Raw genomic sequence first — 14,286 nt, 5'->3', positions numbered from 1 at the left:
TTACTCTGAGTTGCAACTGATCCTACCTCAGTCCTACCCAAAAATTGTGTTTGATTTCAGTTTTTGCTCACAGTCCCTCAGGCTCTCTGATTAAGAGCAACACTTTATCTGCAGGTAGCATATCTTCATCATATACAGCTGAAGATACTAACTTTGAAAAAAAAAAAGAAGATTCAAGAATATAATTATGTTCTGACCATGTAAATTTGTGTCTCAAGAAACAATAAAAAATTCTAAACTGAACAGAGCAGGTTTGGCAGACCAAATTTGTGAAATAGATACATTTTGTGAATGACAGGATTTCAATATCCAGTACAGCATTTTGTAAATGTTCCTGTGCTGAAGAGTGCTGTTTATCATCAGTTCTAAGACATAAAGAATTCGCACAGCTTCTGCACACTTTAAAATATTCTGAGTCATGTATGGTAAGAAATTCAGTGGTTTTTTTACACCTAAGCTGTATAAATACTGACTTGCTGGGAAATGTAAGCCTTGTACATCTAGCCAACAGAGACTGTGGTCTCAGAGAAGAGGACTCGTTTTGTTTTCTATTAAGCACATAGAAACTACCAAAGATGTACAAGAAATTACTTCTGGGGAGGCATGGATCCTGCATGCTTCAGCCTTAATCCTCCTGTCTTTAGCCATAAACTGCCAGCTCCACCATTTCAGAGGCTTCTTGCTGTTGGTTTGCTGCTGGGAATGTTAAGAGAACCCTGGTACTGAGAAAGGTTTCACTAGACACAAAGTGAAAAGGGAACAAAAGTTTTTTCTTGTACTAATCTAGTCAGAACATGGAAGTCTTAGCAAGCTCAGCTTGGGTCTGTCTTGAATTTTGAGTTGCCATCAACTCTTCCACAACACAGATTCATGAGTAGTTCTGTCTCTTCTCTAACCCCCTGTAGACAGGTATGAACAGACCTCAACATCAGCATGACAATGATGTTCCCATCAAAATTAATCCTGGTACAGGCTCTGCACAGTTGTTCCCAAGCTGACCTGAGAGGGATACCAGGCAGAACTCCTGGAGCAGCATCAACACCTCCTCTCCAGCAACAGCCAAGCATTGTTTAATGGCAGGTCATCTTAACATGACATACTGGGGACCCAGGAATGGAACTAGAGTCATAGAATCATTAAGGTTGGAAAGGAGCTTTAAGTTCAAACATTAAAATCCTCATTTATTTCCTGTGCATTCAGTTAACATGCAGCCAACAGCTGTACCTCCAGTAGGATCAGTTCCTAGGAAAATGAGTTTACCCAGTCAAATCCTGAATTTAATTGACTATGTTTATCAAACTAAAAGGACCACAAAGAAAAAATGAGTTAAACTAAGTAAACCATTCACCAAGGAGCAGAAGAAAAAAAAAAGTAGACTAAATAAGATACAAGAATGCTTTGTGATTTTCTGCAGCTGCTCTCAGCATTGCTTAGCAAATTAATTTCACACAGAATGTCATTCAGAACTATCTTCAGTCCTTCTCAGTGTTTTAGCACATTATAACAATTAATCACCTTTTATTAATTCATAGGCACTCAAAGATGACCTAAGAACAATCACATTGTACTGGGTGCTGCTAACTCATCTTTTATATTAACATTTACACTATTATTCTACTTAATACTACACACCCATACTACACAGAGAATTTTACAAGTGTATTGAGACCTTGATTTTGGAAAAAAAAATTAAATGCAGGCCTAAAGGGAATATGAGCATATGCAATATTCTCCAGACCACAGAGGTAAATATGTGCATAAGGCTTTGTATAGGATCCACAGCTGCATAATCATCCTTGCAGAAGAGAAATAATATTAGAATTAGACTTAGTGGTGGAACTTCACTGTAAGATATGCAGCTAAATAGGTCAGGTCTACCTCCCCATGCTGTCCAGGCTTAGAGCTGTCACCTATACCTCATTTTCATTCAGTATTTTTTCCAGGATTCATTGAATGGGCAAATCAGAACCTGCTCTGTAATAACACATACAGGCTTTTTTCATAAATGAATCTGTGGTCACAACCAGTTCTCCCTCAGAGGAGGCAGACTAAAAGCAATGTGTAACACCAACAAGCACAATACCTTTAGAAAGCATTTATTTTCCTGCACTAGTTTTCTTCCTATTACTTTGCATGCAATTTTTACAGTATGCTCATCACAGCCTCATCCAAACATTTCACAAACACAAACATCTCCTAGCAGTCCCCTTATTTTACAGGTTATTTTCCTTTTTATGAAGCTTGTTTTCATCAGTAATCAGGTGGCCTTGGATGCCTTACCAGGGATGGGATAGTCTGACAGCGAAGTTTTACATTTTGTCCAGGTGACACACTCGTAATTGTTCTGAGGTCTTCCTGGGGAGAGCTGCAAATCTGGGCACCAGTGCTCAACAAACGCGGTCTGTCGAAGTTTCACCTCTGTCCCAGTGGAAGACAGCTGTCAAAGGAGTTAAAGACAGGCAGGGTTAAGGAAGCCTCAGCTGGTCTGATTTGGGACAGTTAGCTCATTTTCAGAATGTTTGCTCCATTTTACCATGCTCCAAAGTCAAAACAGCACAGATGCTGAGTGGTTTGTTTTCTCTCATTAGAGTAGCTGGGGTTTTTTAAACCCTCTGCAGTTTTTCTAAGGTCAGTCCTTTCATGCACTGCCATAGTCTGTCGGATTAAAAAAGCCTGGAGGTCACTGTAATGCCTTGTGATAGTCAGAGGATGCAATACCTGTCAGAGGCAGGGAACATTTCTGTTGCTATGGACCTTTAGGTACAGAGAACTCTCTGAAAGGCAAATAAACATGAAATATATTATTCCTTAAATGCACCATTAGACAAGTTTAAGGAATCCACATCCTGGATCTTCTTTCTGCACACAGAATTGAAGGCTTATGTGAAAAGACAACTCCTGATCTGGAGAAATAAAGAAATTTTCTGAGGAGAGGTAAATTAAAACTGCCAAAACATTAGTGTTGAAGTAATCAGGAGTAGAAATTGAAGGGAGGAAACAAAAAAAATTTTATCAGCTGCATATCCATGAGGAGAGGGTACATTAGAAGATGTATTGCTGTCCACTCTTTAAGAATAATACTGACACTTCAATTTCTACCAAACTCATGAAATTACAAGAGCTGTTTACCAACCTACCTGCCAACTATACATTTCCATCTTTCTCTTTTGCCTTGCTGTCCTGAACAACTGTAGCAGGTCTCATAATCTATAGAATGGGGGAGGGAGGACAAGGGCAATCAATAGCCTTGCAGCTTCTCCCTTTTACTCATTCTACAGGATGCTTAAATGTCACTTTCATGGACGACTTGGCAAAATACACATTTCAGACCATCACAGAGCACATTTACCTCCAGGTGTCCTTAGGTTCCTACAAAGGCTTGTACTGTGTGCCACATCTGATTTAGGATACAAACTTCAAAAGGAGCAAACAGCTGTTTGAGGCCTTTAAGACACCCTTAAATGATACTGGAAAACAGGATTTGTACATTCAAGAGTCTCTGCAGCTTCAAAAAGCAGTATCCATGATCATACTCTGCTTTCTACAGAGTCATGCACTAGTAAGCCTGTGACACAAAGCACTGTGCAAAGTCACGAGTAGAAGATCAATAACCTTTCCTTTCCTTTTTCCCCCCCCTTACAAGTGATTCTATCACTATTTTGAGTTAGATTCTGAAATTCCTGATAACACTGCTATAAAAAACACTGCTGAAGAAGACACCAGTAAATTATCCAATCTATATTCCTGCCCGACAGCAGGATCAACTGTAATTATTTCTGACAGATATTTTCATAACTTGTTCTTCACAATGAAACATGCCCTTGCAATTTACATTGCAGTCAGTGGAGAATTCCTGTTTACAAAGAATAAAATCCAGAGCATCAGAAGAACAGTGCTCAACAGTATGCAAGCTCACAAAGATATGCAAGAGTTCACAGCAAATTTATATACCAATTTAATTACTGGTAGAAAGGTTAATCAGGGTTATGACCACTCCCATGATGTTTTCCTCCAGAAAGTTAGAGAGTTTTATCTGTTAATGAAGAGTGTGTGTGTTTAGTATCCTCTTGTGCCTATTGCTGTACACTAGCCAAATATCATCTTAAACAGCCACTGCATTTGAATTACCATAATCTGATGAAACAGGTCTAATCAACCTGACCAGAAGAGCTCAATGAAGTTTTATCATTTGCCTCTGTTTCTTTCACAGTGTGTTATTATAATTGTAGCTCCTTTTTCTCTGCATAATCCAAACAATGCCCAACAGCTGCTCAATTAAAATGGTGGTGGTTGACTTTAAACAGAAGTTCCTACCTCAAAGATACACCAAAAGACAAATCAATTCGTATTTGTGGGTTGCTATTCCCACATTACTGCAGAACAACCTAGCCTGTAAGTTGTAAAATGGCCCACTCTTCTGTACATCCATCTGTCATACAGTAGAACATTCCCCCAAATTAACAGCCATTTACTACCAAACAAATTTACTGAGTTGCAGAAAGGGCATAAGCTCTGGACAAGTCTTAACATTTCAATGAAGTTTAGAAATTAAACCTATCTCATTTACTAGAATTGTCTTCAGACATAAAGAACCTGGCAGCATTTGCTGTCAAACTGACATCTGAAGGTGAAACTCTGAGCACACAGTGCAGTGTTTGGGATTCTGGGACATTGGGGTTTTATGGTACACAGAGCTTACCTTGCAGTCCTTGAATGGTCAGAGAAGATCATCAGATCTTTTTCTAGTCTAGCCAGCATATGCAGTTCAATAGCTAATCACTCCTGAGCAACATTCAGCCATGATGTAAAAAATAAATCTCTATCCTATTATTAAGCAGGATGCAGTTTATTAGTCCATATGTTGAAAGAGATGTACAAATGAAATTCACAGCAGCAGCAATAATGAACTGGATGTTTAAAAAGCAAGATGGATGCCTCCAATTCTCAATCAGAAAGGCACATTATACCAGTCACAGAAAAATGTTTCCATTTCCAAGACCTTTTAGTGCATTCATGCCTAGTCCAGCTGCATTTCAATGAAGATAAAAATAAAATGACTTGTACACTACACCAGCTCCACAGTAGAAGCACTTCCATGCCTGGGAATGGGAGAGACGACTCCTGAAGCAGAACTTCTCAAAGGCACACAGAGTCAGCAGGGCAGAAAGCAGATGTTGCTGCTGGCAGGATGGAAACCAAATGGGCAGGAATTCTGCTTTGAGTTGGAAAAGGAGAAGGGAAAAAGGACAAAAGGTATGTGGCCTGTGCAAGTCCACAAAATTTATCACAAGTCTTAGATAAATTTCAAGGCTCTAATGGGAAGGCCAACACTACCATCAAAGAAGCAGAGCTCTGTTGCAATTATAAATAACCCTCAGCAAAAGAAATGTTTTGATTATTTGCTTAAATCCACAGCACAGTGCAGCCCTTCCAAGTGTGTGCTGTCCTCCAAAGGACATGATCCACTGCCCAGCATGACCAGCCTTTGCTCACTTCTCCTGTGCCTAGCACAGCTACAAGTCTGACCATGGTATCACAAAGTCCAATGGTGTTTGCTGCTTTTCTCAAAACTCCAGATTAAGAATTTTATCTTTCATTTAAAAGATGTTTCTCTCCCTCATCGTTGCAGAAGAGCAACAAAGATCATTCAATAGCCTCAGAAGGTCAATAAAGGAAGATCATACGAATTCTTCATTTGAAAACAAAATGACGCAGCAATTTCTCACGACTTCAACTCACGATTTCTGAGTAAATGGGGATAAAACCCCACTTTGCAAAGGAAAGGCAGACCTAGGCATGAGTTTATTTAAGCAATATGTAGCCATAAATTAAAATAGTTTCTTGTCTTGTAAAGTTGCCTTTCTCTAACACCAGTCTCTAAAGGAAACTCTAGCACTTCCTGCAGTGGGAGGAAAAGCAGATTCATTGGTGACTAGTGTCAGTCACTGCCAATGGAGGCTGAATCACTATTCAAGAGTTGAGTCCAAGCAAAGGCATGCCAGCAGGATGGACAATTAATCTGCTGAGAGAAATTGCCACTGACATAAAATTCTGCAGCATTAAGTAAGAGTCAGCCTGGTGCAACGCAGAGCCAAAACACAGACAATATCTCATCTACACTGTGACCATGAGCACTGCACAGCAAACATTTTTTAAAATTTTGTCAGTGTATAAATCTGCTGCAGCCCTTATGAATACATACAAGACAAGTACATGTGTTGAGGGTTGTGTGCTACTGAAATCTTCTGGGCTTAATTTGAGAAAAAATTGCACATGTGAAGGAGCAACTGCAGGGCACTGGCTTGCAAGAGAGGATTTTACATGCCAGAAATTGCCCCAGTGTATCAGAGACACTGTAACAAGAGATTTCAATGTATTTGTTTTTATCCAAACATGACCAAATGACACAGAACACCAAAAAAGTGCTAAGAAAACAGCTGCATAAAAAGTGCAAACCATTTTCAATAGTAAGAATTAACATACAGTTTCTCTAGACAACTTTTCAGTTGATGCTGCAACAACTGACTAGAATACAACTTGTACATTGTCCATGCAATTGTCCTCCCAAGTGCTGGCCCAAGTCAAGTGTCCAAGTAGCTACTGATGTGAAACTTGATGACCAGAATGACTGCTAAACACTTAAGCATGAACCATGGAATCTTTGAATGGTTTGGGTTGGAGGGAACCTCTAAAAATCACCTAGTCCATTCCCCCTGCTGTGGGCCAGGACATCTTTCATTGGGTCAGGTTGCTCAAATTCCCATCCAAGAGCAGCCTATGTGCACTTCATCTGAGCCACAGTTCAACATGAAAACAGGCTGCCTTTCACAAAGATGCTTTCAATGATGTGTTGAGTTTGTCTTTACACCATCCTTTTCTACTGAGATTGCACAGGAGCTTTCCCTGTACAGTGGGTATTATCCAACCCCTCTGAGTGCAAAATCCCAGTGCCTAAAGGAAGAGAAGTTATGTTTTGAACCAGAGTAGCAAGACAGACAACAGAATCCCTCACTGGCCAACATATTTCTCATCAGCCAAGGCACGTGGGTGGAAAATAAGCCAGTGAGTCCAACCATGCAGATTGAACTATGGATATATGCAAAAATGTAACACCACTGAGGGAAAGAAGCTCATTATTGTTTCACTGTTTAATTATGATTTATTTTCCTCATTGCACTATAGGTATGAATCCATGCTGCCACACTTGCACCTATTATCTCTCATGTGTACAATAATGTAAACCCTCTGCACAAAGTTGCTTCTAATGAACCCAAATCAGTCACTGCTCACTGAGGAAACAATGAATGGCACTTACTTAAGATGAAAATTGGAATAGTTTTAACAGCTTATAGCTGGGGCAGAAAGGCAAAAGGGAGAGAGAAAAAAAGAGAGAGATGGGCTCTTTTTGTTTTCTTTCTATGGCATTGGCTAAACCAGCCTGTTTTGAAACACACTGCCATGAATTAGTTAGGAACTTCTATCACTATGCAGAGTTTCACAGCAGAATTCTTTTTGTCACAACCATTACATCTGGTAAAATTACTGCAAAGTGGGTGTCAGATATAATGCTGAATTGCTCTGACCTAGAGAAACTATGAAGAACCTGGTAGTGCAGGTTATACAACAGTTATTAAGAGTTAAGATTGGAAAAAATGTTTGGAAGATATTCTTGACAACATCAATAGGTCATGTTTATTAACCAGTACAAGATTTGAATGCAGTAAAAAATAGAGCTGTAAAAGCTCATTAAAGATTGTATTTGGTTTGCTTTCCAAGAGGCAGTCATACACCTTAGTTTTGGGCTGAGAATATGTGGTCTGGTTTTGGACAGAAAAATCTTTTTTTTTTAAATAATTCAATCACTTTTCACCAAGGAGAAAAGATAAGAGAAACCGGGGTGAAGAGGGTAATTTCTGAAAAAAAGTGTATTTTATTACATTTTTTCTTTGGTTGGTTTGTTTGAGGTTTTTAAATAAACTTAAAACAAACAGCATAAACCTTGGATTCCTACATGTGCTTTTGAAAAGAATGGCCTGACAGACTGAAGGACCTCACCAGAAGTAAGTGCAGAAATAAAGAGTTCTTTTTGTTACTGCCTATCAGCTTCAGAGGGAAGGAAGGAAACCAAAGTCCAAGTAAAAGGGACTTAGAATCAGAAAAAATATACATAATCCAAAAATTTGAAATAGCTTTGGTGTTCAAGCTGCCTGAAGTCCTATAGGTCAGAACATGTCATTGTCACAGCATAAATCACAAGGGGACAAAATTTTCTAAGCTTTTCTATACTCCCATACCTGCAAGGCATGCAATTATCTGCTGAGGAAGGAACATGTTTCCTTTCCATGTACCAAAATTCACTCTGCTCCATTAATGAGCCCCTTCTTATGGGTCTGCAGCTGTAGTCACAGTCCTAATGATACACCACACTGAGTATGGATAACTGTGTTTTTGCACTTCAGGAACATCCCCCTTTATACAAATCCTGTAAGTGTCAGAAGTCTAACATATACAACCTGGGATAAGCTACAATTCTCTCCAATTCCTTCAGGATTTTTTCTCTTACAATATTCACAGCCCAATCAGCGATGGTCTTATCTTGGAGGAAAACATCTGTTTAAGTGTCTTGAGTCTACTGAGATTCCTTCATTTCTCTTCATGCTAAATGAGTTATGAACAGGCAAACTATTCCTCTACATCAGCTTCATGTGGGAAAATACTGTGAAAATACTTTCTTCTTCCAGAAAGATGATGCCTTAAGGAGAGAGAGCCACCTGATGTATTTAATTAAAAATGTGAATGTGGCTTTAGATCACAAAAACACCGTGCTAATGCCCTATGTTTCTCATTTCTTGTCATAGCTCAGTATCTACCACTGTGACAGACTTTAGAAATGCCACCCCACAGGCCATTAGGTTTCACTGCCAAACAGGCAGATGTCTCTACTTATAGCACCCAGAGTTCTTTTACATCCTTCATCTGAAAAGGTTTCAGCTCACATGTGCACACATGTTGATTCCTTGTCCCTCCTGAAACCCATACTGGCACAAAGCAGCAGCATTACTTGCCAACAATGCAACATCTGGAATTCCCTAGGCTGGCAAAATGCACCACAAATTCTAAGTGTAACTCACGTAAAGAAAAGCCCAGATTAGTAGGTGTGTACAGATTCATTAACATGCAGCAGTCCTTGCAAGTATGTCTCTGTATAGTTACTCAAATTTCTGTGTAACAAGTGTATGCAATCCCATGTTTGAGTCCATGTGAAGTGCTGTTCAGAATTGGTTTTCAGACAAGGCACGTTCAAGGAGCTCACAGAGTGCACAGCCAGGAGATTCTGATGTCTTTGCAAGAACCTCCAACATCCAGTTATCACCAGCTGCAGATAGGGAAGGCTAAAAATGACAGTGTTCAGAGACTGGACTCATATGCAACTGTTTTCTGAAGAAAAGTTCAGAGGCACCACCAGCTCTGGAATACCATCAGTCTCAGCAACATGGAGATGGTAAGTTGAAAAACGTATCCATTCTCTTTTCTTTATCTACTGTGCAAAATCAAGTATAAGGAGGTCTATGGGCTGGCTGGAATAACTACTGTACTTGGCTCAATGGCCTTTACATAAATAAACATGTTAGAAAGGTACTCTGAAAATTTCCTGAGGTACACAGGAAGAATTCAGTTAGCATTTTTCTCAAATTTGAAGGGATAGTTATTTTAATACCTTTCCTGGATTTACAGCTGCTTCTCTCTATATACTGCTAGATCATTCATGCTGAAATTGAATCTACAGCTTTTCTACATCCTCTACAGTGCATTGAAGCACATCAAATGGCAAGATATTCAAAAACCTCTATGACAGAGAGCAAGCATGAGCTTCTGTCCTGTGTCACTTTCTACTGCCAGATATGCACATTTATGCTCATCGAAAAGTTCAAAACAAAACAACCTCCTTCATAAAAATCCTGTTTGAAAACTGCCAGTGCTACAATTGTTATATGGCACACTGGAGGGCATTGTGAAGTTTAGGGAAAAATTAATATGGACATGAGAGCTAACCCCCTTTAAAAAAGGAAAATGTTTGATGGCTTGGTTCTTTTCTTTGTTTTGTACTGGACCTGGACATGAAATCCAAGTGCCTTCAGGTCTCAGAGGATGGCAAATTTTTGTTATGAATCCCATCTCTAAAATCAGGTCTCACACTATCTGTTGCAACATCGAAAGCAATCTTCACTCCCACAACAGGTTTAGCATTCCCACACTAAATTAGGAGCAATTCCAGAGCGCTGCAGGTCCAGCTCTGAGAAAGCCATCCTGAGCACTGCCAATAAATCACAGAATTCCTGACGTGGAAGGGACCCACAAGGATCACCACAAGTTCAACTCCTAAAATAGCCGTGGTAGCATGCAGTGGGAGCAGCACCAGCTGGGCATCAACCCATTTTTAGTGCAGCTCACAGTGAGTTCCACTCCGCTGGGACTCTACTCTTCCCAGCACCCAAATTCGCTGATTTAAGACCAGTTGTACATGCACTATAAACCTGCACTGACTACAGTGTAAACATACAATTAACATATACAAAATAAAGGATATAGCCAGTTCAGTACATCACACAGTCTACCTAAAGTTTGTAGATACTTCACAAATGGATAAATAGTTTATGTAACTAGCAAATGTGTAAAAAAAAAAAAAGATAGAGAGAAGATAAAAATATTAAGAATATTAAATATTAAAAAAATAGCAAAAGAAAAAATAAATTCAAATAGGCAAAGTAAGATCAACAAAATCAATGTACCTACAAATTTTGAAAATGAAATGGTATCTGCAATGACTAGGCATAGTAGAAAGTGGGGAAAAGGCAGTTCATTGTTTTAATATTTTACTCTTATCAACACCAAACAAGCTTGTCTAGTCAACAGAAATGGACAGTAATTATCTAATTAGATAAAATATTAGTTAATATTAGACAAAATATTTGCACAATCAAAGTACTGGATAGAATCTGTATGGATGCAAATGTATCTGTAAGGCAACATTTATTTTCCATCAAAAAAAACCCCCACTATAAGCAAGACCAGCACAACTGAGTCTATAAGAATGAAAGGAATGCAACTAAACACAAAGGGACTCAGAAAAAGCACAAAACTACTCCCAGCTCTGAAAGGAAAAGGCTCTACAATTACTTCAGGTTTTCACAGAGGCTACAGTTCAGCATGTTTAGTAAAGAAAGTACAAAACGTGTCACCATGAAACTAAGTTTTCAAACAAAGAAGGGCCAAACAGTACTAGATAAAAGGCAAGAAATTAATATCCACAGTCTCAGCCTGGAGAAGACACAGAATATCTCCCAAATGGCACTCATACTCAGAAAAAATTAGCTAGTAGTGGCTCAAAATAAGATAAATCTTTGTGTACAAATACTGACAGCATTTGTTGACCCCCATTTCCTGAATATCAGTGGCATCTTGTCTTTGGATTACATTATTTATAAAAACCACAAGATTTCTTCCTCTCAGTGAAGCTTTCTATGATTGATACAGATGTTTCAATCTTCAGAGTAATTTTTTGTGCCAGTTCAGTAACTTCATTTCTGATTGTACAACACATATGCAATCTCAAAAAAATTACTGCAGTTGACATTTAGTCTGGTAGTGAGTTATTGTAGTCAATAGATATCTTCCTACTGATTTCACTGGGCTTTGGATTATTTCATTAAAAGGTGTTCCACTTTGCAATAAAGGTCTCATATTTATGGCGCCAACCTAATGGTTTTGGGTTATATTATACAGTCCAGATTCAGCAAAGTAATTAGTCTGGACCATTCTACTTCCCTGATGGATATGATTAAGGACTTTGTGTAACAAAACCAAGATATCAAACTGAAAATTTCTTAACTGATAAACTGAAATTTAAGCTAAGTCATTCTTATTTCACTACCTCAAAAACGTTGTCATTTTTAGAGGAACTTATCACCACTTAAATATTACATGAGATCCAAGACCAACCATCATTTTTTAGTCAAAGCTGTGTAAGATGAAGCAAAAGTAAAGTAAATTAGAAAGTTCTGGTTATTAACATGTTAACCTAAATCAGTGTGGCATTACTGAGTGAGATGCAGCACTAGGTCATTATCCCAGTTAATCACCAGAGGAAAGAAGGAATTCCATAGAGGAATGGAAAATGTTTTCCAACCCTGGCACTCCCCATTGCTCTTGTGATACTGTGACTAGATGGAGACTGAGTCCTACTGCTGTGGGAGCAGCCAGAACACTTCTCTAGGCAGCATGAGCAATGGCAAAGCCACCTGGTGAACCCTGTCCTCCTGCACCGATTGTAAGCTGCTGCTGAAAACAGGTACCTAGTGGTCATATCTTTATGGTGAACTATTTGTTATTTGCTTATTTATTTCTTCTAGACCCTTAACTGTCATGTCAGGATCACAGTCTCATCTTTCCTTAATTTTATATACTCACAAGTCATATAATGAAATGCGACTTAATAAGAATATATTCTTTTTAAGTATATTTATATACACCTTTATTTATATTTATAAAGACCTTTGACGATATCACAGATTTAGATTATTATGCCTTATTTCATTTTTCTTTCCCCAGGGTTCTAGAATTTAAAATGCAAACTAAAACAGTTTAAAACAATTACTGAAAGCAGATGCTGCACAGCAGCCATGACATTATAAGAAACAGCAGCATATCCAGGTGTCTTGGATGTCCCCAAACAAAGTTAGGTTCACCAAGCAGGTTTTTACTGCTGGATATGTGAAACAAAGCCCAATTCCACATCACTGGCCTAACATCCCCCAAAATGCCCTAAGCTGCCACAAACAAACTTCATACAAGTTAGATTAAAAAGTCTGCCACTATGATTTTCAAAGTTTCATTTCTAAGCCACTTTTGCAGTCTCAAAGGAACCTTTCCTAAGTTTTTTTAAAATTATTTGAGAGTCTAATAATGTTGCTAGACACAGTTAAATACTAGGTAGCCTCTTGCTGCCAGTGTCTGCATGAAGCATAGGTGGAGAAAAGGGAATGAATAATAGTGCTTCCTGAAGATCTGTCTCCTCTTCCACCCTTTGAAAAGTTAATTTGCATAAGAAAAGCAGCAGGGTATCCAAAAGCTGAAATATCAAAGTGAGTTTACTGGCTCACATTTCATTTAGCTTTGGTCATAACTCTGGTCTCCTCTCAGTTCATTTCACTGACTCTCATCCCTCCTTGATGCAGTTACCTGTACCAGTTTGTGATCTGTGGTAACACATGAAGACTGACTGACACAGAAGCTGCTTTTGTAGATGTGCTGTGACCTTGTACATGCTCAAAAAGAGTTAATTCTCACATTCTTACTGCTCAGAACAATGAGTGAGTTTTGGGCATAATTAAAAGGGAAGCACTAGAGAGCAAGGTTGTATTTCCACATAGCTGCTCTTTGAGGGCCTCTCTAAGTCATTACACGAAGTGCCTTAGATCTCACAAGTCACAATCATAGAATGGTTTGGGTTGGGAGGCACCTTAAAGATTACCTTGTTCCAAACCCCCAGCATGAGCAGGAACACCTTCCATCAGACCAGGTTGTTCAGAGCCCCATCCAGCCTGGCTTTGAACACTGTCAGGGATGGGGCAGCCACAGCTTCTCCAGGCAGCCTCTTCTGGTGTCTCTCCAATGTCACAGTAAAGGACTCATCGTGCACCTGATCCCATTTCCCCATCCAATTCTCATCCACACATGACTTGCAGGCAGGCAAGACACCATGAAATTAGTGATGGTTACCTACATACCCCACTACCTGCCAAACATCTCCAAAGGCCATCCCACCACATTCAACTGTGCCACTTGGATAGGACCTCTCCATATGTAACCAATGTAACCGAGATCAGAAGAAATTAAGGCCTGAAGGACAAGACTGCCAACTGTAAGGCTATAATCAGATTGTTTTTTCCAGCCAAGAAGTTATTTTAGATTGCATTCAGTAAAAAAAGGCAGGTCAGTCAAAAATATAACTGGTTGACCTAGAAACCGTGCATCACAGTCAGGTTTTTTACATCTCTTTCCATGGGTTTCTGTTCCTGGACAAAACTTAACTCGTAAGTGTTCTTACAGTTGACATATTTAGACAAAAAACCCTATGTAGGAAACATTCAATGGGCAGTGTTTATAGTGTTTGCAGCATCTTTTGCCTCAAAGTACCTAAAGATGCATTTTCACTAGCTTTAAAAAAAAAAAAAAGACTTTTTATTTTCAGTTCAGAAATCACAGGTTACAATGATTGAAGAGAGT

At 39.0% G+C, this 14,286-nt stretch overlaps 1 protein-coding gene across 9 annotated transcripts in view; it reads right to left on the bottom strand.

The window, feature by feature from the left end:
- The window catches only part of MAPK10 (mitogen-activated protein kinase 10), a 140,290-nt gene that overhangs the window by 89,865 nt on the left and 36,139 nt on the right, over window positions 1-14,286 (bottom strand). For all 9 annotated transcript variants that reach the window (XM_014880592.2, XM_088164052.1, XM_088164055.1 and 6 more), the window contains one exon: window positions 2,281-2,437. The gene's annotated coding sequence lies outside the window, so the exon portion shown is untranslated. The remainder of the gene's footprint in view (window positions 1-2,280; window positions 2,438-14,286) is intronic.

Source organism: Sturnus vulgaris, chromosome 4 (assembly GCF_052056855.1).
Source record: "Sturnus vulgaris isolate bStuVul1 chromosome 4, bStuVul1.hap1, whole genome shotgun sequence".
Lineage (NCBI taxonomy): Eukaryota > Metazoa > Chordata > Aves > Passeriformes > Sturnidae > Sturnus > Sturnus vulgaris.
This window is presented reverse-complemented; position numbering and strand designations above follow the sequence as displayed.